The 27,054-nt window shown below is 42.1% G+C and overlaps 1 protein-coding gene across 4 annotated transcripts in view; it reads left to right on the top strand.

Annotated features, from left to right (window-relative positions):
* LOC122555900 (leucine zipper putative tumor suppressor 3-like) overlaps window positions 1-27,054 on the top strand; it is a 194,928-nt gene that overhangs the window by 57,716 nt on the left and 110,158 nt on the right. For 2 of the 4 annotated variants that reach the window (XM_043702360.1, XM_043702282.1), the window contains exon 1: window positions 19,535-19,673. The exons of the other annotated variants lie outside the window; for them this stretch is intronic. The gene's annotated coding sequence lies outside the window, so the exon portion shown is untranslated. Of the gene's footprint in view, window positions 1-19,534; window positions 19,674-27,054 lie in introns of those variants that run through there. 4 annotated transcript variants of the gene reach the window in all.

Raw genomic sequence — 27,054 nt, 5'->3', positions numbered from 1 at the left:
GATGATTTGGTTTATGTGAAGGTTGGTAGGGTGGAAGGTGGGCACCAGGGGCGTTCTGTCCTTGTTACGGTTGGAGGGGTGGGGTCTGAGGGCGGAGGTGCGGGATGTGGACGAGATGCGTTGGAGGGCATCTTTAACCACGTGGGAAGGGAAATTGCAGTCTCTAATGGAGGAGGCCATCTGTTGTGTTCTGTGGTGGAACTAGTTCTCCTGGGAGCAGATACGGCAGACGTGGAGGAATTGGGAATACGGGATGGCATTTTTGCAGGAGGTAGGGTGGGAAGAGGTGTAATCCAGGTAACTGTGGGAGTTGGTGGGTTTGTAAAAAATGTCGGTGTCAAGTCGGTCATGATTAATGGAGATGGAGAGGTCCAGGAAGGGGAGGGAGGTGTCAGAGATGGTCCAGATAAATTTAAGGTCAGGGTGGAATGTGTTGGTAAAGTTGATGAATTGCTCAACCTCCTCGTGGGAGCAAAAGGTGGTGCCAATGCAGCCATCAATGTAGCGGAGAAAGAGATGGGGAGGGGTGCCTGTGTAACTACGGAAGATGGACTGTTCTATGTAGCCAACAAAGAAACAGGCAAAGCTGGGGCCCATACAGGTGCCCATGGCTATCCTTTGGTCGGGAAGTGATAGCAGTAAAAGGAGTGATAGCAGAATATTTAGAAAGCATTAATAGAAATGGGCAAAGCCAGCATGAGCGAATGAAATGCAAATCATCTTGAACCAATCTAATGGAGTTTTTGGAGGTTGTAACTAGTAGAATTGATTAGGGAGAACCAGTGGATGAGGAGTATTTAGATTTTCAGAAGGCTTTTCATAACATCTCTCACAAGGTTAATGGGGAAAATTAATGTGGAATAGGGGTAATATATTTGTATGGATTGTGATTTGCCTGACAGACAGGAAACAGAGCAGGAATAAATGAGTCTGATTTACAGACTGTGACTAAAGGGCTGCTGTGTGCATCAGTGTTGGTCCCCAGCTATTCACAATACAGGTAGTTCTCCTATAACATCGTCATTGTGTTCCAGCAAAACCTTGCTGAATAGAAATAATGGGGCCTATGGGAAAGCTGGGATTAGGGGCAGACCAGCAACAAAAAAAACTCACAATCGCTCAAAAATCACCCAAAAGTCTAACACAAAGTTTGGCACTGCCTAATCATATTTATTGACAAAACAAAAATAAATTTAACACAGTATATTTAAAAAAATATAAGAAAGTTGCTCTCTGTACACTAGCTCTCACAGAAAGCTGCTCTGACTGTAGCTTACATCAGCACATGTGCAGGATGGAGCTGACATCAGCACATGTGGAGAACAAAGCACACGAACCGATTCCCGCTGGAATCACACTATTGCGAACGGAGGTAAGCCTTCTCCAAAATACCACTCCCTAATTCTTCAGTGACATTACAGCCAAATTGAGCTTCTGAAACACATGTTATCCCAGAACGACCTGTATATGTAAATGAGCTGGTTGAGGGAACTAATTGCACCATTTTCAGGTTTGCTGATGACACAAAACTGTGTGAGATTGAGTTATGAAGAGGATGCAAGGAGGCTTCATGGTGATTTAGACAAGTTGAGTAAGTAGATAAAGACATGGCAGATGTAGTACAATGTGGTTAAATATGAAGTTATACATTTCAGTGTAAATGTAAATAAATGGCACATAGGGAAGTGTGGATGTACAAAGGGATGTCAGTGTCCTCATACGCCAGTCAGTGAAAGTAAACAGGCGGGTGCAGCAAGCAATTAGGAAGGCAAATGATATATTGACTTTCATTGCAAAACTGGAGTTATTGAGTTGTACAGCATAGAAACAGATCCTTCAATCCAACTAGCCCACACCAACCATGTTCCCAGACCAAACTAGTTCCACTTCAGTTTGGCCCATCTCCCTCCAAACCTTTCCAATTCTTCCACTACTTCCTCTGGCAGTTCATTCTACTCTCTGTGGAAAGAAAAAAAGATGCCCCTCGGGTCCTTTTTAAATCTTTCTCCTCTCGCCCTAAACATACGCCCCCTGGTTTTGAAATCTCCCACCCTTAGGAAAAGGCCCTTACCTTATCTATGCCCTTCATGATTTTATAAACATCTGTAGGGTCACCCCTCAACCTCCTACGTTTCAATGTAAAATGTCCCAGCAAATCCTATCTATCTTTATAACTCCAACCTTTCATTTCAAGCAAGCTCCTAGGTACTTCTTACAGACGTTATGTAGGGCCTTGGTGAGACCACTAGGAATATGGATTAGAGTGGAAAAGCACAGCAGGTCAGGCAACATTCGAGGAACAGGAAAATCGATGTTTCGGGCAAAAGCCCTTCATCAGGAATATTCCTGCTCCTTGGATGCTGCCTGACCTGCTGTGCTTTTCCAGCACCACTCTAATCTAGACTCTGGTTTCCAGCATCTGCAGTCCTTGTTTTTACCACACTAGGAGTATTGTGTGTAGGTCTGATCTCCCAACCTAAGAAGGGATATTCTTGCCATAAAGCAGTCCAGTGGTGGATTGTTAGGCTGATGCTGGGGTTGGCAGGACTGTCCTGTGAGGAGAGATTGTTTTGACTGGGCTTTTATTCAGTAGAGATTAGACAGAAAGAGGGACTCTGATTGGAGTGTAAAACATTTTAATAGGTTGGACAGACCAGATGCAGAAAGGATGTTTACTCTGTGGAGTCTAGACCCAGGGGACACAGTCTCAGGATACAGGGTAGGCCTTTTCACACTGAGATAAGAAAACAATTCTTCACTTAATGAGTAGTGAGTCTGTGCAATTCTCTATCACAGAAGACTGTGGGAGCCAAGTCACTGAATATATTCAAGAAAGAGATTACATAGAACACTATAGCGCAGTTACAGGCCCTTCGGCCCTCGATGTTGTGCCGCCTGTCATACTAATCTGAAGCCTATCCCATCTACACTATTCCATTTACGTCCATATGCCTGTCCAATGATGACTTACATGCACTTAAACTTGGCGATTCTACTACCATTGCAGGCAAAGCATTCCATACCTTTACTACACTCTGAGTAAGGAAACTACCTCTGACAACTGTCTTCTACCTATCTCCCCTCACTTTAAAGTTGTGTCCCCTCGTGTTTGCCATTCCCATACTTGGAAAAAGGCTCTCTCTGTCCACCCTATCTAACCCTCTGATTATCTTGTATATCTCTATTAAGTCACCTCTTAACCTTTTTCTCTCTAACGAGAACAGCCTTAAAGCCCTCAGCCTTTCCTCGTAAGACATTCCTACCATACCAGGCAACATCCTAGTAAATCTCCTCTGCACCCTTTCCAAAGCTTCCACATCCTTCTTATAATGCGGTGACCAGAACTGTACACAATACTCCAAGTGTGGCCGTACCAGAGCTTTGTACAGCTGCAGCATCACCTCCTGGTTCCGGAACTCAATCCCTCGATTGATAATGTTTTAGATTTTAAAAGTATCAAAGGGTATCAGGAGAAAGCAGGAATATGACACTGAGAAACACAACCATATTGAATGACAGAGCAGGCTCAAAGGGCTGAATGGCCTACTTCTCCTCGTAGTTTTTGACACTTTTTAAAATTGACCTCTTTTAAAGGCCAGCTAACATACTAACCACATCGGAGGGTAGATCTGAATCCAGCTGTGATACCTGCAGCCCAGTATAATGCCTGCATAATTGAGACCAGCACCAACCCACTGATTCTAGCCCACCTCACCATACTGTGGACAATAAATTCATTTTGATTTGCAAATTAAAATAAATGAGAGCAAGTTGATACCTGTATGTTCAATGAATGTTTGATAACATCAGTGATGTTGATGGCTATCTCCGTATCATTTTCAAAATATGAAAAATAGACAGGTTCTTCATCATTCCTTTTGATTAAATCAAAGCCTAGGGTGAACAGAATACAGCTAACATTCCAATCATCTGCACAATAGGCCCTGCTTACACAGACTCACTTCACCCATTGTTAGTAGATTTATGAAGACTGGTGAAAAGTTGTTCTTTGTTAGAAGAATGAAGGAGGAGCTTTCTGGCTCTGAATTCTAAAAGGATTTAAGTGTTCCATTGCGATGAGTGAGTGAGGGAGGTATGTATGATTACTGTAAATGCACAGAGCAACCTTAATTATTAACTAACTCAATGGAATTGCTTGGCAGACAACAGTGACAGCTATTCAGCATGTTCTATTTATTCCACTTGAACTTGTTTCTTTTTGTGTTAGGTTTTGTACAAAATAAACACAAATGTTGTTATCCACTTCCCATCAATACGGGCTTGAAGAGATTTAAATGAGTAACTTTGATGCCTATTGGCAACATGTCTTGTTGTTGTCTTTGTTTTATAGAGGTCATTTAACCCACTTCACTAAGCTCTGAGCAGGGAGGCGTAGGAAAGCAGTAGATCATTTCCACAGGGTATGGATGCATTTAAGGGAGAGTAAGATAAACACGCAAGACAAGAGTCTCAGTGCGGCTGGATGAAGAGGGGTGGGAGGAAGTTAGTCTGGCCTGTTGAGCTGAATGGCATCTTGCTGTACTGTAAAATGTTTCTAAGTATCTCTGTCTTGCACCACTGCTTAAATTCTTAAGAATGTTCGAACATTTCATTGCAATGGATATATCTGGAGGACAGTAATAATGGGAGAAGTTTTCAACATGTCTGTTTTAGCTGGCACATGTCGATGAAACCTCTTTAATTGGAGCTAAGATAGACGCAATCAACTTTCACATCCTCATTCCAATATTTGATATGTAGAGCACTGTATATGTTGACTGCTGTACTAATAGGAGAAAGTGAGGACTGCAGATGCTGGAGATCAGAGCTGAAAAATGTGTTGCTGGAAAAGCGCAGCAGGTCAGGCAGCATCCAAGGAGCAGGAGAATCGACGTTTCGGGCATCCAATATATCAGTCAGACACTCTTCATATGTTCACGTCTCCTTGGGCCTCAGAGCAAGGCCATTTCTGATCACTCATTGTCCTGTGGTAGATATTGCATGCTTTGTGAGGGAGTTTTGATAGAAGTGATTCGCTGTCTGAAAGTTCAGATGGTCCTGTAACTGTGTTGCAGAAAATCAAAAGAAATGGGAGCAAGAATGGGTCATTCAGCCCTTCAACAACACCCTGCTGTTCACCAAGTCTTCTATTTCACTTTCACATGCTGCACTATCCCCAAATTTCCTTTGCACACAAAATCGATCATCTTCTCTCTCAAATATACCCAATGACTGAGTAACCACGGCTGGCTATGAAAGAGAATTCTGAAGATTCACAACCACTTAAATGAAGAAATTTTTCTTAACTCAATTACATAAATAATTTAATTATTTAGAACAGGGAGGCAGAGAGAAAGCCAGTAATTATAGACCAGTCAGCCTGACATTGGTAGTGGGGAAAATGATAGAATCCATTATAAAATATTTAATAACAGAACACTTGGAAACAGTGACAGGATTGGACAGAGTCAGCACGAAAGGACAATTATGTTTAACAAATCAATTACAATCCTTTGAGGATATAACGGTTAAAGTTGGTAAGGGAGAGCCAATCGGTGTGGTTCATGTGGACTTTCTGAAGCTTTTGATAAGATCCCATCTAAGGGAATAACGTATAAAATTAAAGCATGTGGAATTGAGGCTAGTGTACTGACATAGACAGACAGCAAACAGAACAGGAATAAATGGATCTTCTTCTGAGTGGTAGGCAGTGACTAGTGGCACACCACAGGGATGCTTGGACCCAGCTCTTTGCAATATGTATTAATGATTCAGGTGAGGGAACTAAATGTGATGTTTCCAAATTTGCAGCTGACACAAAGCTGGGTGGGCGGGTGAACTATGAGGAGGATGCAGAGATATTTCAGTGTGATTTAGACAAGCTGAGGGAGTGAGAAAATGCATAGCAAACGAAGTACAATGTGGATAAATGCAAGGTGACTCATTTTGGTTGCAAAAACAGGAAGGCAATTAATTATCTGAATGACAATGATTGAGAAAGGGAGATGTGCAACAAGACCTTGGTGTCTCCATACACCAGTCGCTGAAAGTGAGCATACAGGTGCAGCAGGCATTAAGAAAGTAAATGGCATGTTGGCTTTCATAGTGAGAGGGTTCAAATACAGGAGCTGGAGTATCTTGAGGCAATTGTATAGGGCCTTGGTGAGACCACATCTGGAGTACTTGGTCTCCTTATCTGAGGAAGGATATTCTGGATATGGGGATAATGAAACCAAGGTTTACCACATTGATGATAGGACTGATGTAAGAAGAGAGAGTATATTAATTTGAACTACATTCACTGGAGTTCAGAAGAATAAGGAGGGATCTCTTAGAAACCTATACAGTAGCAAACAGGCAATGGCCAAGTGGTATTATCGCCAGACTATCAAACCAGAGATGCAGTGTTCTGGGGATGTGAGTTTGAATCCTGCCATGGCAGCTGGTGGAATTTGAATTCAATAACAATCTGGTAATTAAAGTCTAATACTGACTGCAAATCAGTTGCTAATTGTTAGGAAAAACCCATCTAGCTCACTAACACCCTTCAGGGAAGGAAATCTACCATCCTTACCTGGTCTGGCTCCATGTGACACCAGACCCACATGTGGTTGACTCTTAACTATTGCAAATGGCTGGAACACAAGTAAAATAGTGCTGAAGACAAGCTTTTGACCAAGCTGAATGTCAGTCACCTTTAACTGGTGCATCCTCCATAGCAATGCCTCTGCCAGTGTCATCCCATTTCCCACCTCTGTTAAAGCAAAATGCTCAGAGACACAGTATAGTTTTACCTCCTTCATCTTTATTCAGGGCCCTGGATGGAGACTGATCAATTGCCCACGTGTACAGGGACATGAGTTCACGGTCTTCTCTGGAAGAGCAGTTTCTTAATGAACTATATAGTAATTTTACAGGGAGAAGCATCCAGACAAGGCAACATACATATTAATTGGGTGACTATTACAATCAACGAGTATCAATAGCAGAGATCAAGCTCTTTACTGTTATACAATGAATGTTCTTAACCTTGTCAACTGGATTCATACAATGGATACTTTTCCCCTTGTTAGCTGACCTTGCATACTGAACGCTTCAAATATTGTTAAATAGCTCTACATAATGACTGCTTTTCCACCTTGTTAACCCATTACCCTTGCCTTCAGCACCCCATTGTTAACTGTAAGTTCTTATCTGATCTGAGTCATGCTTAGCTGAACCTCTTGTTTCACAAAACTCAGAACTTAACTCTTTCCCTGTCCGATACACATTCTCACCAGAGTTCACTTACCAACTACTGTCTTCTCATACAGTATAAATGTTGTTTTCTATTCACTTTGGTATTCTTGCGAAATGTCCTGATGAGTGCAAGATAAAAAAGTTTTGACAACATGTGCCTTTATCAGCAATACTCCAATTCTGTTTGTTCCAATGACTACAAGTTACTGCAGAATAGAGATAAGCATTCATTCCAAACATTATTTTGCATCAAGATTCATAAACTATGGCAGGCAAAATAACATAGAAAGGAAGATATTAGATACAGTCATCAGAATCTGCTTTAGCCTTACGTTGTTCATCTAGGCTTTTCCAACATGGCTTTCTCTGTGACTCTTATATGACTCCTGGTCTCTTCACTTAGCGATGTTCACAGGTTGGTGTGTGCAAGGTTTCATGGTTTTTCATTGTGAAACCATTTCTTCACCATATATGGCAGATTGTGTCTGTCACCTTTTCATATCCTTCCTTTTGGTTGGGTTGGCAGGCTGGTGAATGAACTCCAAGAGCACTCCCTGCAAAAATGCCAGATGTTTGCTTGGCCTTTCCAGTTTAGATTTTTAACCAGCGAGTTTGGTGAACGAAACAGTTTGCCTGTCCAAGGGATCCTTTCTTGATTGTTAAATTTGTGAATATCACGGTTGTACCTGAGAGCAAGTTGATCAGTTCCCAGTAGAAGTCACACTACCGACTGATTCTTGCTGCAGGTAATGATGTTGTGTGTCAGGAAGTAAAATTTGCTCCATTTGTCGCCGATAAGAACAGCACATAGGGATTCACCAGCTCTTGTCTACAAATTGTCCAAGTAAGAAAAAAAATACTGCACTTCTGCAAAAGTTAAAGATTATGTTAAGGTATCCTTGTGTCATCATAACAGTGTGAGGATAATGTTAATAAACGCATTTGGAAGCTGCTGAGCAAAGTGGAATTCTTTCCCTGGGAAATGGTCTGTGAGCTGGTGCAAATTGCACTTTGAAATAAAATGCCTTATTGACCCCAGCCCTCAAGTGTGCTGCATTTCTCCCTGACATGTGTTTAATGGTACCAGTTCTCATCTCCTGAGGCAATTATTTTGATATTTGATGTACATGTGGCACCAACATACGTGTGAAAAACGGCTAAAGTAGTTAACTTATAGCAGCTTCCAAAGATTGATCCCGTTGAAGAATTGCAGAATTCATCCATGGTGTGCAGAAGTGAGGTAGGATTCCTTTTGTATACCAGCAGGAAATTGTCTAGAAGTTTTGTTTTGATGTTCAATGTTATAGTCTCTGCCAGCTGCATTGTCAAAAATGTAGAGACATATGTCAAGGATTGAGAAGATCAGGCAGAACATTCAACCTATAGGTGGGTGAGCCTACTTCACATGTTGGTGCTTTTTGAGTGATGGTAGCATCTCGCCGAAGTGATTTAATTTGATGACTAACTACAGCTTGGGGCAGTGCTGTCTGCTCCTGATACTTTCCAGCAAAGCTATAATTAGACCATTAAGTTTATTGTGTTCATTCAATTTGCATCTGGCATTGTTTGTACTGAGCATTCCAGCTGTGTTCAGATTCCCCAGGGAAAAAAGCCTTTCTGTGTTGTATGCCCACACAAATGCATTCCCGGTATTTCACTTTTAAAACTTCTTACCATTTTAAGTTGAGTAATTAAAAGAAGCGAGCATTTTGATTTCTCTGTTCATTGTGTGGGTGTCATTGGCAGAATCAGTGTTTATTGCTGATGCCTAATTGCCCCTGAGTGGGGTAACTGAGCTGTACCCCTGTAATATTGTGGTGTTGATTATTCATAATGAGGTAAGGAAGGGAGTTCATTTTAAATATTTTGAATATTTTAAATTTTGAAATATTTAGGGAGGTGGGCGCCTCCTGTTAGGCCATCGCTTATTGCCCATCTCTCATTTCCCAAAGTGCAGTTGAGTGCGTCACCCACATTGCAGTGGGTCTGGAGTCACATGTAGGCCAGACCAGGTGGGGATTACAGCTTCCCTTCCCCCTAAAGGATCTTAGTGAACCAGACTGTTTTTTTTAAAGATGATTAACGCTGGTTACATGGTCACCATTAGACTAGAGTTTCATTCCAGATTTTAACTGAATTCTCATTTCACTCCCTGCCGTAGTGGGATTTGAACCTGCCCGCGGAGAATTACAGACTCTCAGCTGCTTACAGTACAGAAGAAGGCCATTCAGCCCATCATGTCCAAATCAGTCCACAAAGTTCTGAATCACACTAATCCCGTTTTCCACCTCTTTACCTGCAGCCCTGGAGATTATGACAATGCAAGTGAACACTTAAATACTGCTTAAATGTTATTGAGAATTTCTGACTCAAGCAGTCTTTCAGTGAGTGCTAGGCTTCCACCCCCTCTGGGTGATTTGACTTGATTTGATTTGTTATTGTCACGTGTACTGAGGTACAGTGAAAAGTTGTTGTGCTATTTAGGCAGATCATACCATAAATCTGGGTAATGCAACAGATCCAGAATATAGTGTTACAGCTATGGAGAAGGTGCAGGGAGAGATTGTGGGAGAAGCCGATCTTGAATCTATTGGTACATGTTTTCAAATTTTTTAATCTTCTGCCCAATGGAAGAGGGTGGGAGAGTACAGGGGTGGGAAGAGTCCTTCATTATTTTGGTTGCTTTCCCGAGACAGTGGGAAGTACGGACGGACCCAATGGATGGAAGGCTGGTTTTTGTGATGATCTGGGATGCATTCACAACTCTGATTTTTTGCGGTCTTGGGCAGAGCAATTGCCGTACCAAGTGATGCATCTAGATAGAATGCTTTCTATGGTGCTTCTATTAAAACTGGTTAGAGTCCTTGTGAACATGCCAATTTCCTTAGCCTTCTGAGGAAGTAGAGACCTTGTTGTGCATTTTACGCTGTCGCATTGATGTGGGTGGACCAGGATGGATCGTTGGTGATCGTTACTCCAAGGAAGTTGACTCTTATGACCATCTCCACCTCAGCTCCAATGATTCAGATTGAGGCAAGTCCTCCACTCAGCTTCCTGAAGTCAATGACCAGATCCTTCATTTTGCTGACATTAATGGTGACTTTATACCGTGCTCTCTCTCTTAATGACTCTGTCTCGTCATTGTTTGAGATTTGACCTACTATGGTGGTGTTGTCAGCAAACATGAAAGTATTTGTCCTGAACTTTCTTTGAAGCCTTCTGCCACTTGCCTTAAATCTATGGTACTTGGTTTTTGACCACTCCAGGAGTAGGCCATTCAGCCCCTGGAACTTGTTCCAACATTTAATGAGTTCATGGTTGATCTGTGGCGTAATTACATATATATGCCTTTGACCTATATCCCTTAATACATTTACTTATCAAAACTGTAGCAATCTCAGAATCAAAATTAACAAATTTAAAATTCCAAACCTCTACCATCCTCTGTTATGCAGAAGTACTTCCTGACATCTCTCCTGAATTGTCTGTCCTTAACCTTTAGACCATAATCCCGCCCCACAACACCCTCCCAAGTTTGAGACTTTCCATCAGTAGAAATAGTTTATCTTTATCTACCCTTCCTTTGCTGGTACTATCTTGAAGACTGATCAAATTATTCTAAATTCTATAAAAATGTGCCTTATTTGTATAATCTGACCTCGTAACTTGACCTCTGAAACTCAAACAGGGGAAAAGAAGCCCTTACTGATGAAGGGCTCTGAAATGTCGATTTTCTCGCTGCTCGGATGCTGCCTAACCTGCTGTGCTTTTCCAGCAAATACACTCAACTCTGAAGATCAGATATCATTCTTGTAACCCTACTTTATATTCCCTTCAAGGCAATTATATCCTTTCTAACATGGTACTCAGATCTGCTGACAGTGCTCCAAGTGGCATCTAACTAAGCTTTGTATAACTTCAGCATTACTTCTCCATCCTCATACTCAAGTCCTCTAAATCTACTATTGTATTGAGTTATTTCCTATTCACACTATCTCTGCCTCGGATAACCTTATGCATATCTCTTGAGTCCCTCTCGACCTACACTGCGCCATGAAAGACAATCCTAGTCTTTCCAATTATTACTTATATCTCTGATCCTCCAGCCCAGGCAGCATCCTGGTAAATCTCCTCTGTACCTCGTCACACTCCTAGATAGCTCCTCCAAAAATTCAATCAAACTTGTCAAATATGACCTTCCCTCAACAAATCCATGTGGACTATCCCTGATAAATCTGTGTCCTTCCAAGTGCAGATATATTCTGTCTCTCAGAATTCTTTCTAACAGTTTTCCCACCACTGAGGTTAGACTGACTGACTTGTAATTACCAGTTCTATTCCTTTCACAATTTTTGTTTTAGTATTAGGACAGCATTAACAGTCTTCCAGTCCTCTGGGACCTGAGGCCAGAGGGGATTGGAAAATTACTGCCATGTCCTCTCTGTCTCCGTCAACAGCTTCATATACAGAGGAACCTTGATTATCTGGCATTTGACTATCTGAATTTAGGGTTATCCAAACAAGATCGCAAGGCGCCAATGCTTGGCTAAACTGTGTTATTCAGCATTCCATTATCTGAACATTCGATTATCCAAACAAAATACTCCCTGCCCTTGTTGTTCGGATAATCGAGGTTCCTCTGTACATCTCATGTGGGCCTGCAGATTTATCTACTTTCAGGGCTGGTAAACCCATCAGTACCTTTTCTGTCTCTGTGAAAATATCTTCCAATATTTCACACAGTCCTCCAGCCTGATGTCTGTACCTGCATTATCCTTTTCCATCTAAAGTTTTTATTGAGAATTGTGCTTCCATCTGCTGGATCCACACAAAACGAATGATTGATTTATTGTATCTGGGGAGATACAGTGTAAGGTGTTCTGGCATCACAATCTGGTACCATTTTAAGGTATAAAAGTACTTAGGTAGAGTTCACCTTCATCGGCTGGGGCCCCAGTGTGGCTCCAGGACTTACACAAGGTCTCTGCAAGGTTGTTGCTCTAGGCCTACCACAGCCAGGAGTACCCGCCCTGCCATCACCGCAGCTGTAGCCTCACTCCCAATTCCTGGAGTGCACGCATTAGGCCTGCGAAGCTAGGACTGCCCACTCTGGTCACCGCAGACACAGCTCCAGCCTCCCCGTGACATCAGGAAGATGAAGAATAAAAACAAAAGAAACAATGAAAAGGATAGAGAAAAGAAAGAAAGGAATAGATGGTCCTACAGTGCTGGTGCAGCCATCTTCAATTTTTCTCTATGGTTTCGAATGCGTTCTATTCTTCCACAGTTATTCTCCTGCTCAGTATATATTTAAAAACCCCTTTGAGTTTTCCTTTATTCTATTCACTTCTTAGCACTCTCTTAACTTTCCAATTTGTTTTTTGAACTTTCTTTTGTATTCCTGTAGACAGTCTGCTCTATTGAGATCTTGGTATCTGTTAGAAGTTTCTATTTTTTTTTCTGAATGTTAACCTTTATCGTTCTTGGCACCCATGTTCTCTAGTCTTGGTCCAATCCTCTGTCTTTATGGGATTATTTTTGAAATGTATTTTCTCCCTGAATGCCTCCCACTGGTCTGACAGATTTAATTCCAAGTAACTGTTCCTTGTTCGCTAGGGACAAATGTTATCTTGTGTCAGAAAATTACCCTTTCCCCAGTTTAGAACTTTAATTCCTGGCACATCCTTATCCTTTTCTATAATTGTTCTAAATCCAACTGAGTTATGGCCTGTTCACTGTCTCCAAAATGTTCCCTTACTGATGCACCTCCTGCCTCTCAGGCTCAGTCAGTGGCGACCTCCGTCTGTAGCTCCAAGCCTAGAGCTTGACTTGCTCCAGCTGGTGGCATCTCCTCATAGAGTCATAGAGATGTACAGCATGGAAACAGACCCTTTGGTCCATGTAAAAACATGGACTGCAGATGCTGGAAACCAGATTCTACATTAGAGTGGTGCTGGAAAAGCACAGCTGTTCAGGCAGAACCCATCCATGCCGACCAGATATCCCAACCCAATCTAGTCCCACCTGCCAACACCCGGCCCATATCCCTCCAAACCCTTCCTATTCATATACCCATCCAAATGCCTCTTAAATGTTGCAATTGTCCCAGCTCCACTGCTTCGTCTGGCACCTCATTCCATACATGTACCACCCTCTGTGAGAAAAAGTTGCCCCTTAGGTCTCTTTTATATCTTTCCCCTCTCACCCTAAACCTAAGCCCTCTTGTTCTGGATTCCCCGACCCCAGGGAAAAGACTTTGCCTATTTACCTTATCCATGCCCCTCATAATTTTGTAAACTTCTATAAGGTCACCCCTCAGTCTCCAACGATCCAGGGAAAACAGCCCCAGCCTGTTCAGCCTCTCCCTGTAGCTCAGATCCTTCAACCCTGGTAACATCCTTGTAAATCTTTTCTGAACCCTTTTAAGCTTCACAACAATGATCTCACATTGCAAAACAAAGAATAAATATGACCAGAGGATCAGGATCTTGTTGACGGCACTAGAGAACGCTGACCTTACAATAAGCGGGAAAGGAACCATTGTCCAAGAACAAGGCATTGGCTGTAGATCCAAGGAAGGATAGAGTCACCAGTGAGTTTCTGGCATCAACATGCATAAGGCCTGCACAATGCTTCTTATGCATGGTAATCAAGTGGTAAACTTTATTGCCAAGTTAGCCTGCCCCACTCAACCCATAGAAGAGAACTTGAGGAAAAGGCCAACGATTCATGTCAGGAACAGACAGCAGTTTTTCAAATTTTTAAAGGGTGGCTACTTTTCACTCATATTTTAATGCTTGATAATCCAGGCCAACTCAGTTAGTAGCTTCAGATACATCACCCACAGAACTAGACGAAGTGTTTATTCAAATTCAAACTGACGGAACATGAAACCTAGTTAAAATAAATTCCAGAGCTTTGCTGGGCACTGCACACAGGCACACAGCCATAGAGAAGGAAGTGTTAGCAGTAACATGAAGATGTGAAAGGTTTGCAGTCTATTTTACGGGACTTAAGTTCCACAAAGTACCTTCCCTTAGGTTCATTCGAGCCACTTGTATGTTTCTTCTCAGTGTACCGTGTAAATGAATAGGAAGTGCTAATTTAACAAGACATGTTCCCAAACTTATAATCTGTTATTTATATATACACTGATCTACACTGGCTGTTCGACTTGGGCATAAATTTACTTTTTCTTGTGAGCAACTGTACTAGACCTGGACCTTGTGCTAAATCAACAATAAATTGTCATCAGTTTAGTTTCTGACAAGTTCAGTAAACTTTTTAACTGAATGCAAGTTTAAAAAGACACATTGAAATCAGAGTAAAATTGTACTTATATGCCAGTGTATTTATTTTTCAAATCAAAGACTTATTCAAATTTTGAATCTTACATAGAATACAACTCCACACATTAGTCATTAGCTACTTAAGGTCAAAGAATTATTCATTCATTCATCGGCCAACCTGAGTACAAAATATTAAATGCCCTGGCATTGAATTGGTCTTTCAGACAATTTCATCCAACCCCATGAAAGAAGTTTGGTTTTGTGCTGTTTCATTACTTAACAGATTAACATTTTCAGTGTTCACATCCCTTCACTAGATGCTTAGCTGTTTAAGAAATTTGAGGCTAACATAATTATAGGTATTCTGTGATTGACCAACTTGTTGTTGTTATGGTCCTTCTGGTTTATATCATAAATGACTGATATTCAGATTGATTACCTTTAGAATTTACTGAGGCAATTAAAATTGACTCCTTGAACAAAAGAGAAAATATGTATTCTGTTGCCTGATTATTTGCAATAGTTGATGGTTGTACAGTGTGTGAAATGGAGTGAACAGAATGTACACTAGTTTTTCATAGCTGGCATTTGATATAGATTTCTGAGTATTAGCAACATCGGTAATGGCATCTCAGGAGATTAATCTCATTAACCATCTAAGGCCATGCAGAGACTTACAAAAAATACTCAAGCCTCCTAAGGAATAAAACTGTTTGTATGATATTGATCAAAACTGATGGCCCCAATCGTGCTGCTTTATAAATTTAGCACAGTGTGTACTCAAGTCCATTGTTGGCTGCAATTTATTAAAAGGCCGTTGTCTTAAAAATGGACTTTTCCCAATGATTTACTTTAATAGTTATAGGATTATTGGAATTAAAATCTGATCTAACTTCCAGGTAAATATTTAACAAATCCCCATCCCAACCCCTTGACACCATACCGACATTCAAACCCATTCCATTGGAGCTGACCTAACTCCCATCCCCACCCTTCCTCCCTCTTGACCTGACTCCCCATGACCTGATCAGAAGATCTGGCCTAATATTTGTGCTCCTAAACCCACTGTGATACTGTCACCTGCACTAGGAGAAGGGACAGCTGTTGTGTTACTCGCCTGCGTTGTCACTTGTCCTGCTGAATGATTCACGGTGGCCCACCAACTTTGAGAATGGATATACATTGACAGCTAATGTGCAGAAACAGCTCATCAGAGTTCACTGGCAGCTTTAGCCCACTGACATCATCATTCATTCAGCCCCTGGAACCTGAGCTTAATTGTCATTTGGAAAGCAGTTAACAAGACCTATCCATGGTCACATAAGGAAACATAGAAAATAGGTGCAGATGTAGGCCAAGCAGATCTTTGAACCTGCTATTTGACCTTATTCTCCTGTCATGTGTAGCTGAGTTGTGAATATTTGTGGGATGTGGGCGTCGCTGGCAGGCAGCATTTATTGCCCATCCTAGGTGCCCTTGAGCAGGTGGAGAAGATACCACATGACCAGAGGCAGGGGTGACTAGGGATCAGCTAAGTCATGGGATTTATTTAATTTAGATTTTACATTTATTCCCTTGCTTCCATTTTCTGGGATGAGATGAGGGATGGGAATTTTTCCTGTTGCAATCAGTCCACGACTTTTACTTTGGTGAAGTTAAGATCTGATTGAGGTGAAAGGTCAGAGTGCAGGAGGTTAACACCAGCACTGACATGCCTGAGTCAGTTATAGCACAGGCCACAAGACCAGCTCCCACTTGTTCACCTCCAGGCATTTGTAAGCAAGCCAGAAACATTTGGTATTATTCAAGCCAATGGATAGCTTGATTTAATGACCGCCAATAAATGATGTCAGACCCAGCAAGATTCTCTCATTGGAAATCACCATCATTTCTTTGGTATTCACAGTGCAATTTATTTTGATGCTACTAAAGTTCAGAACAAAATATTGTGAGTATTGCTGACTTTATGTTTGCCAATGAGTTGGAAGCAAGACTGGGACTAATGACAGACTGACAGCAGATAAGGTCTGTTTCCAAGTTGAGTCTATTTAAAACAGAATTCACCACAGAATCACAGAATTGTTACGTTGTGTCTGCACTTGCTCTCCATCGAGCATTGTGGCTTAGAGTCACTCTGCTTTTTTCCAGAGTCCTGTGCACTGTTTCTGTTTAAATAACCATCTGTTGCCCTGTTGAATATCCCATTTGAATCTGCCACCAGCAGTGCATTCCAGATCCAAACTACTATCTGTGTGAAACGGATTTTCTTACATCACTCATTGTGTGAAAATATTTTTCTTGCATACACTATTTACAAACCTGATTGTAAATATTTACAAATTCACATTTACAAACCTGTGCCCTGTCATTACCCTTTTATGACTGGCAACAGTCTCCACCTGTCTATCCTATTTAGACCACCATTTTGAAAAGTTCAATCAGATCTCGCCTCAGACCTTCTTCCTTCGAGAAAAATAGTCCCAGACTCTCCATTCTGTTCTCATTGCTGAAGTTCTCAATCCTGGAGCCATCTTTGTCAATCTCTTCTGTACTCTTTCCAGTGCGTTCACATTTCTTAGAATGAGGCCTAACAAGTGTCTTCTATAAGTGCAACATCATCTCTTTGCTCTTGTATTCTATTTTCCTACTAATAAAGCCGAGGATTTTTCCTGCTATATTAACCTCAGTCTCTACCTCACTTACTCTCCTGCTCCTCGGATACTGCCTGACTGGCTGTGCTTTTCCAGCAGCACACTCTTTGACTCTCACTCTCTACCTATCTTGCCACCTTCAGTGATCTATGCATCTGTACAACCAGGTTCCTCTAAAGTGTTGGGCTAGCTATTTTCCATTGTCTGTTCATGGTTTTCATACCAAAATGAGAACCCAGCAGGCATGGTTAGTAAGTTTGCAGATGACACCAAGTTTGGTGGTGTAGTGGACAGTGAAGAAAGTTATCTGGGAATGCAGTGAGATCTTAATCAACTGGGTCAGTGGGTTGAGGAATGGCAGATGGAGTTTAACTTAGATAAATGCAAGGTGATGCATTTTGGTAAGGCAAATCAGGGCAGGACTTACACAGTCAATGGCAGGGCCCTGGGCTGTGTTATAGAACAAAGAGATCTAGGGATAGGAGTTAATGGCTCCTTGAAAATGGAGTCTCTGGTAGACAAGGCAGTGAAGAAGGCTTTCATTGGTTAGAGCATTGAGTGTAAGAGATGGGATCGAGGGTGTGGTACTGGAAAAGCACAGCAGGTCAGGCAGCACTGAGGAGCAGGAGAATCAACATTTTGGGCATAAGCCCTTCATCAGGAATCTGATGGATGTTGGGATATTTTATTGCAGCCGTGCAAGACATTGGTGTGGCCACATTTGGAGTACAGCGTGCAATTCTGGTCTGGTCACCCTACTATAGATCGGATATTACTAAACTAGAAAGAATGGAGAAAAGATTTACTAGGATGCTACATGGACTGGAAGGTTTGAGTTATAAGGAGAGGTTGGATAGGAGGAGATGTTTTTCCCTGGAAGGTAGGGGACTGAGGGATAACCTTGTCGAGGTATAAAATAGTATGAAAGGCATAGTTAAGGTAGATAGCCAACAGCTTTTCCCCGTGGTAGGGGAGTCTAAAACTAGAGGACACAGGTTTAAGGTGAGAATGGAGAGATCCAAAAGAGTACAGAGGGCAATTTTTTCAGACCAAGTGGTGAGTGTCTGGAACAGGCTGCTAGAGGTAGTAGTGGAAGTGAGTGCAGTCTTATTATTTAAGAAACATTTAGACAGGTACATGGATGAGATAGGTATAGAGAGATATGGACCAAACACAAGCAAACATGACGAGATTAAACTGTGAAAACCGGGTGGCAAGTTGGGCTGAAGGGCCTGTTTCCTTGCTGCAGAGCTCTATGACGCTATATATCACATCACACTTCACTGAATTGAACTTCAGCTGCCATTTATCTGCCCACTTTACCAACTTGTGTCCCACTCGTTTTGAAGTTCTATACTGTCTTCCTCACAGTTTCCAGTGTATCTAATTTTCATATCATATACAAACTTTTGAAATTATTCACTGCACACCAAGATCCAGGTCAATATATATCAGGAAAAGCTAGGGTCCATATACACCACTACCAATCCTCATTCAATCGAAAAATATCCATCAACATTACTTTCTGTTTCCTATTACTCAGCCAATTTTGTATCTGTGTTGCTACTGTTCCTTTTATACCATGACTTAGAACATTCCTGATGAAGGGCTTATGCCCAAAACATCCACTCTCCTGCTCCTCGGATGCCACCTGACCTGCTGTGCTTTTCCAGTGCCACACTTTTTGACTCGAGAACTTTCCTCACAAGTTTGTTGCATGACACTGTATAGAATGAGTATGAGAGAGATGAGTCCACAACCTCCATGTCACATTTCAGCAGAGCCTATTGCTTATTGTCATGTTTAGGAATGCAACTATTTTCTAAAACCATTCTCGAAATGATGGTAATAAACCCATCTCTATAGTCAGTCAGCTAATGTTACTTCAGGTAGTGAACAAAATAGGGTGCAGCATGATGGATAACATTCTAACGGATACACTTTCTCCCCAACAATTCATATTCCATCAAAATCGAAAGAATGGATTTGGGTCATTCACTCAGGAACCATGGCATATGTTCGCTAACCTCCAAACTATTTATATGTTAATCAGATCAACGTGACGGGGTTGTGAATGGTGAGAATTTTTTTGTGTATTTGGGCCAAGGCTTTCTTATTCCTGCTGGTTAATGTTCAACTGCAGGAATGCACAAAAGGTTAAAGATTGTCAAAGGACTAGGCATCGAGAGGGAACTATTCTAAATCACTTTGATTATCTGAAAGGTCACTTTTGTATTTGCATAAATTTCTGACATGAGAAATGAAAGTGATTAATGGGTTCGAGTGCAGGTAGGATATGCTAAATCCTGTTTTGTAAGCCTTTGCTGTTATGTTCTTGTTAGTGCGTCGATCTTCTTTGCTGAGTATCCCTTATCGAGGACAAGGAATGTGTGTATCAGCTAAAAACTGACCCAATTGAATACAAGTATACAACATCGTGTCTACAGTCTCAGATATTTGAGGCTGCAGTCTGTTCTAAGATTTCCAGTAACAGGTAAATCATGATTTATAGTGTTACATGAAGCCTACAAATTGGATTACTATTGACACAAATAAATCTGTTTTTTCTTGTATAACTGCTTTTAGGATAGAACATTTTGTTATTGTTTGTGTCTTGGATTTAGCATTTAACTTTGAAGGGCCTTAGTTTCTGCAAAATGTTTTCTGACGAGTTTTTCTGTCAGGCTGGGATACTTTATCTTCGCCAATGGCTTGTTTGCGAAATGTTAAGGATGTTTTTCTGTGGCTGTGTTGGGTGTGCTTTCGATGTGGATAGACCAGGATAGATCGTTGGTGAAATTTACTTGTAGGAACTTGAAGCTCTTGACCACTATGACTATTTATCAGAACTGAAGAGGTAGAAAAATGTTTTTGTTATAAATAGAAGTAAAAGGCAGGGAGGAGCATGAGGAATAAAAGGCGAGATCAGCAGACGGTTAGAAGGCGAGGGGATTAGAGATCACAGGTATCACAGAACAAAAAGCAAAGAGGATGGTCATGGTTATGGAGAAGAGTGCGAGGTGCTGAATGGGAGCTCAAAATGAGGGGTGGGGGGATATTGTGGCAGACTGTTTCACCCCTCCCCCCTGCCAGGACACCTGATGGAACCTGGCTGCATTTTGCTCGAGGGTACTGGGTTAGGAATGCTTACATATGGCAAGTGAGCTGCCGACTTTGGAGCCTGCCCACCCTCTGCGTGGGAATGAGCTCTGAGAGGGAGTGGGCTGGTCACCTGACACAATGTCCCTCCCCCCCCCTTGGCCAAATTCACCCACTGGGGGCACGTAATGTCTCAGCCTTGGTCTTACTAGCATAATTGACTCTATAAATATGGCTTAACCATGCCATAAGCTAAGGTAAAAACAATGACTGCAGATGCTGGAAACCAGATTCTGGAACAGTGGTGCTGGAAGAGCACAGCAATTCAGGCAGCATCCGAGGACAGGCATGCCATAAGCTAAGTCAAGAAAAACAGGTACTCAGAGTTTGGGGGTGTTGGGGAATGTCAAAATAGAGGACAGCATTCCTCCTCTGACATTGTTGAACTTGATGTTGAGTCTGGAAGGCTGTAAAGTGTCAGATTTGTAATTGAGGTACAATCCCTGCAGCTTGTACTGGCCTTCACTGGAACACTGCAGCAGAGAGCATGATGGGACAGTAAGCAACTGGAAAGTCAGACATACTGGCAGACAGAGCAGAGACGGTCTGCAAGGTGGTCACTCAGTCTGGGTTTGCTCTTCCCAGTGCAGAAGAGGCGGTGATGTAAGCAGTGAATACAGTAGACTAAATAAAAAACCGAAAGAACTGCGGATGCTGTAAATCAGAAACAAAAACAGAAGTTGCTGGAAAAGCTCAGCAGGTCTGGCAGAATCTGTGAAGAGAAATCAGAGTTAATGTTTCGGATCGAGTGACCCTTCCTCAGAACTTCCAGTTCATTAAGCTCAAAACAGATGCTGCCAGACTTGCTGAGCTTTTCCAGCAACCTCTTGTTTTTATTTCTGGAATACACTAGACAAGGTTGACAAAAATAACAGCCGTATACTGCCTCAGCTAGAAGGCATGATTCGGAGATGACAGTGTTGGACTGGGGTGTACAAAGTTAGAAATCACACAACACCAGGTTATAGTCCAACAGGTTTAATTAGAAGTACACTAGCTTTCGGAGCGACACTCCTTCATCAGGTGGTTGTGGCGGACACAATTGTAAGACATAGAATTTATAGCAAAAGTTTACAGTGTGATGTAACTGAAATTATACATTGAAAAATACCTTGATTGTTTGTTGAGTCTTTCATCTGTTCAACCACCTGATGAAGGAGCGGCGCTCCGAAAGCTAGTGCTTCCAATGAAACCTGTTGGACTATAACCTGGTATAGTGTGATTTTTTTAAACTTTTCAGCTGGAAGGAGTGCTGTGCCATTGGGTGGAAAAGCATAAGACACAGGAGCTGAAGTAGGCCATCATCGAGCCTGTTCCACCAATCAAATCCAATCATGGCTGATGGGATAATCCTCAACTTCACATTCCTTCCTTTTCCCAACAATCTTTGATTCCCTTAGTGACAATGAGAAGGGAGTGAGGGTTAAAGGTTTATTGCATGGGAAGGAGAGGCTCTGTGACCTCTGTCAATGGTAAGGTGGCAGCAAAGTAGAAAGTAAATGCTTTACTGGCTGTGCCTGGTTGTGCCTCATCAGCTCAGAGTGTGAGACAGCAATGGGTTCTTCAGTAAATAAGAAACTGGTATTTTTAGCATCTCCCACGTGTTAAGTCACTCATTTTCTCACCTTTCTTATTGTTGGTTTGGCTTGAGAAAGCACTAAATGAGGTTGTTTGACATGTTTAACCTTGTTTGTTTACATAGTGACTACTTCCATTGACACAACACTAAAAGTTAATGAACAGCCTGTCACGGGAGCACTAAATGTGTTGAGAATTACCAACCATCAGTGGGAATTCTCACAAGAAATTTGTGAGGTTTTTTAAAAAAATGTTTACGTTTAAGACTCTTTTTTTACCTCATCCGTTCCCTGAATCAAAAGTGAAACAATAGTCCGTGAAAGATTACAGATTTTAAAGGGACATTGGCTAAAAGAATCAAAAAACTTTGAGACTTTGAAACACGTTGAGAACTTTAAACACAATTTAGGATGCTGTTGTGTGACTCCATCAAAGATGTTAGTCGGTAGCTGTCCTCCTACTCCAAACAGTTTACATTTCTGCCAAACAATTTTATTTCGTTTAATGTAATACCCCTTTAAAATCTGTGAAAACACACCTTAAATAAGTAAACCATTGCTTATCTCAATTCCAAATCAGTACCTTGAGTTTCATATTTACTTTAATAGATAGGGTGAACAGTGCAGTTATTATTTAATCAGATTATGTTAGTGCTCAGAGACTAAAGCACAATGAGGACACATTCTCAGGGTTGTGACTATAATCACTCGTCCTTTCAGAGTTATTTATATTGTATTGAAGGTCACAGTGAACCCTGGTCAGACCCGTCTTTTACTGCACTATTTTTATCCCAGTGCCTCCTTCCTTCTCCCATTCCTGCCCACCCTGAGAGTTACATAACAATGTGAATGAGTGTCTTGCAATAGACTTTTGCAGCTGATCACTAGAACACTATTTCACTCTAATGGAGGTGTCAGTGTATAAACACAACCCTGTCTTCACAATGAAGCTATTATGTTTAGAATTATTTGGGCTATCAGATTCAATGTTAACAATTTTGCTTGTTAGTGGCGTGTGATGAAATTTAATAAATTTGAGGAAGTGATGGCCTTATGGTATTATCACTGGACTGTTAATGCAGAGACCCAGGTAATGTTCTGGGGGCCTGGAGCGGCCCAGTGTCTCAGTGGTTAGCACTGCTGCGTCACAGCACCAGGGATACATGTTCGGTTCCACCCTCTGGTGACTGCCTGTGTGGAGTTTGCACATTGCCCCTGTGTCTGCATGGTTTTCCTCCCACAGTCCGAAGATGTGCAGGCGAGGTGGATTAGCCAGGGGGAATACAGGTTTAGAGGGATGGGGTGGGGGATGGATCTGGGTAGGATGCTCTTCGGAGGGTTGGTGTGGACTTGATGGCCAAATGGCCACACTGTGGAAATTCTATGAAATCCCTCCTTGGCAGATGGCGGATTTTGAACTCAATAAAAATGACCATTAATCAGTTGCCAATTGTTGGAAAAACTATAGGGTTCACTAATATCCTTTAGGGAATGAAACTGCCATCCTTACCTGGTCTGGCCTACATGTGATTCCAGACCCACAGCAATGTGGTTGACTCTTAACTGCCCTCTGGGATAATTAGGGATGGGTAATAAATGCTGGATTCTGGATTGGCGGTGCTGGAAGAGCACAGCAGTTCAGGCAGCATCCAAGGAGCTTCGAAATCGACGTTTCGGGCAAAATCCCTTCATCAGGAATAAAGGCAGTGAGCCTGAAGCGTGGAGAGATAAGCTAGAGGAGGGTGGGGAGAAAGTAGCGTAGAGTACAATGGGTGAGTGGGGGAGGGGATGAAGGTGATAGGTCAGGGAGGCGGTGAAGGAGGCCCAGGATCTCCATGTCCTCGGCAGAGTGGGAGTGGGAGGGGGAGTTGAAATGTTGGGCCATGGGGTGGTGTGGTTGATTGGTGCGGGTGTCCCGGAGATGTTCCCTAAAGCGCTCTGCTAGGAGGCGCCCAGTCTCCCCAATGTAGAGGAGACCGCATCGGGAGCAATGGATACAATAAATGATATTAGTGGATGTGCAAGTAAAACTTAAACTGGCCTAGCCAGTGACACCCCGTGAATGAATAGATAAAATTATCACCTTCTAAGTTAGGCTGCTACAGACTGGGCTGAGCTTTACCAGAAATCGGCTAAGTGTCAATTTCAGGGAGTTTCACTTCATGAGCCGTAGTGAGTTTTCTCACACATTTCTCCACTGCTCGCCTCTATGGTGCTGCTTTCATGCTTTCTTGTACTCACCAGAAGCAGAGGTAGTCACTACTGCCAGGACCTTACAGGGATTTCTTCCAATAGTACCATATTTAAGTCTTGCTGTGCATCAGGTCAATTGCTGCTAATGAAGAATAGCTGTGGTGTATGGGAACTGAAGAAGAAAAGCTTCTAAAGGTGATGGTGACAAGGAGGATACACCCTAGTGGAAATAAAATGTCACATTGGCAAATATTTTATTTTACATCTTCACCAACTGATCAACTCTCATTGTAACAGCAACTACATGAATCAGACTATGCAGGCTGCTGGCCTTACCACTATCCCATATTAGAACACTGAGGGAGTCCTAATGCCTGGCACTGCCTAACACCTTGTCATTGTTTAAAGTGGGGGCATTGCATCCTGGAAAGCCTTCAAACTGGTGAAAATGTGAACCTTGTTTTGAACAACGGCAAAAGTAAAGAAGAAAACAAATCAAAAAAAAATCTGCATTTGGTCTGGAAATGAATAGAGGCTGCTCCTTTGTCTTGTGTAAATAAATGATGAGTCAGTGACAAAATAAATCACTGAGAAGGAAGCTTGTGAAAATTTCAGTCAAGGAATGTTTTTCCTTTATGCACTTGTGCATTCAAGTGTTAGAAAGGCTGGCTGTTAGAAAGGCTGAAAGTTGGTAATTCACCAGAACCTGATCAGATGCATCTGAGAGAAGTAAGGTGGAAATTATGGAAGAACTGGCTGTAATTTTCCAATCCTCCTTGTGTACAGGCCTGGGGACTGGAGAATTGCAAATATTACTCCCTGTTCGAGCAACGTTACAAGGATAAGATCAGCAAGCCATTCAATTTAATCTTGGTGGGGGTGAGGAAGCTTTTTAAAGTAGTATTCCTGGATAAAACAGCCTCATAGACAAATGTTGCTTAATTGAGGAAGGCTTGGCTATATTTGTTTTATGCTGTAGATGTGGTACACATTGTCTTCCTAAAGGAACCTTGCAGGGGCCACAAAACAGGTTTGTCAACAAAGTCAAATCCTTTGCTGTGAAAGAGTTACAGGAAAGCTATGAGGTTGACTAAGTGTCAGGAAACTGAACATGGTGGGGAGTGCGTTGCAGGGAATTTAGGAGAACAAGAAGAGACTTTTTTGAAACAAGTCTTTTTACTGAGGATTTACTGTTGCAGATAGAAGATTGTCAAAGGATTCAGCAGGATATAGATACATGGCAGAGAGATGGCAGGGGGAGTTTAATCTGGACAAATGCGAGGTGATGCATTTTGGAAGATCACCTTCAGGTGCAAATTGTACAGTAAATGTCTTAGGAGCATTGACACACAGAGAGATTCGGCTGTACAGATCCACAGATCCTTAAACGTGCCAACACAGGTGGATAAGGTGGTCAAGAAGGCATGCTTGCCTTTATTGGCCAGAACATCGAATATAAAATTTGGCATGTTATGTTATAGCTGTACAAAGCTTTAGTTCAGCCATATTTGGAACATTGCATGCAGTTCTGGTTGCCACACTAGCAGAAGGGCTTGGATGCTTTGGAGAGGGTGCAGAGAAGGGTTGCCAGGGTGTTGCCTGGTCTGGAGGGTTTTAGTCACAAGGAGAGGTTGGATAAACTCTGATTGTTTTCACTGGAAAAATGGAGGCTGAGGGGTGACCTGACAGAGGTCTACAAAATTATGAGAGGCATAGATAGGGTGGATAGTCAGAAGATTTTTCCCAGGGTGGAACGGTCAACTACAAGAGAGCTCAAGATCAAGGTAAGAGGAGGAAAGCTTAAGGGAGAAGTGCAGGGAAAAGAGGGTGGTAGGTGCCTGGAATGCACTGCCAGTGGAGGTGGTGGAAGAAGGCACGTTACCAATGTCTTTATAGACACATGAATGGGAGGCAAACGGAGAGATAGAAACTGCGTATGGGCAATATGCAGTGGGTCTAAATAAGGAGCAGGAATCGGCAGGCTGAAGAGCCTATTCCTTTGCTGTATTGTTCTTTGTTCTTCAAAACATGAAAGATTCTTATGAGGCTTGACAGTGCGGGCACAGAAAGATTACTTCCTCTGGTCTAGGACCAGAGGGTTTAATCTCAGACTAAAGGGTCACATATTTAAGGCAGAGATGAGGAGGAATTTCTTTCTCTGAGGGTAGTAAATATGTGAAATTCTTTACTACAGGGGTCTGCTGAGTTGTCATTAAGTATGTTCAAGGCTGCGATAGACAGATTTTTAATCAGTAAAAGGAATCTAGGGTATTGGGGAAAAGACAGGAAACTGGAGTTGAGGATTATTAGATTAGCCATAATCTAATTTGAATGGTAAAGCAGACTTGATGGACCAAATGGCCTACTTCTGCTGCTTATGATCTTAATTGAGATGTTTAAGGTGCCTTTAGAAACAGAGAGAGAAAGCCTGGTCTTATTTCTTCCTATTACGGCTGAAGGGATTTATTAAACAGAGACATTTGTGTCACCATTAACTGAGCTGCTTCCAAAAATGCAAGAAAAGGAGGAAGAGGACAAAGTGAATGTTTGATTCAGATGGTGTGCAGATAAAACTGGAAATCAAATTGGTAGTTAATGAACTTTTATTGCTGGGTCATACCTTTTCTGAATCAAAACGTGTGGTGCTGGAAAAGCACAGCTGGTCAGGCAGCATCCATGGAGCAGGAGAGTCGATGTTTCGGGCAAAAGGAATGTGGAAGTGGCCCAAGGGGGCTGAGAATTGAATGGGAGAGGGCTGGGGCAAAGGGAGTTAGGACTGTGGTAGGTGAATGAAGGTAGGGGAGGTGGTAATGGTGATAGGTTAGAGTGGATGGTGGAACGGATAGATGGGAAAGAAGATGGAGAGGTAGGACAGTTCAAAAAGGCGGTGCCGAGATAGAAGGTTGGATCTGGGACGAGGTGGGGTGAGGGGAGATGATGAAACTG

This window comes from Chiloscyllium plagiosum, chromosome 1, assembly GCF_004010195.1.
Source record: "Chiloscyllium plagiosum isolate BGI_BamShark_2017 chromosome 1, ASM401019v2, whole genome shotgun sequence".
Classification (NCBI taxonomy): Eukaryota; Metazoa; Chordata; class Chondrichthyes; order Orectolobiformes; family Hemiscylliidae; genus Chiloscyllium; species Chiloscyllium plagiosum.
Note: the sequence above shows the minus strand (reverse complement) of the source record. Positions and strands in the feature narration are given on the sequence as shown.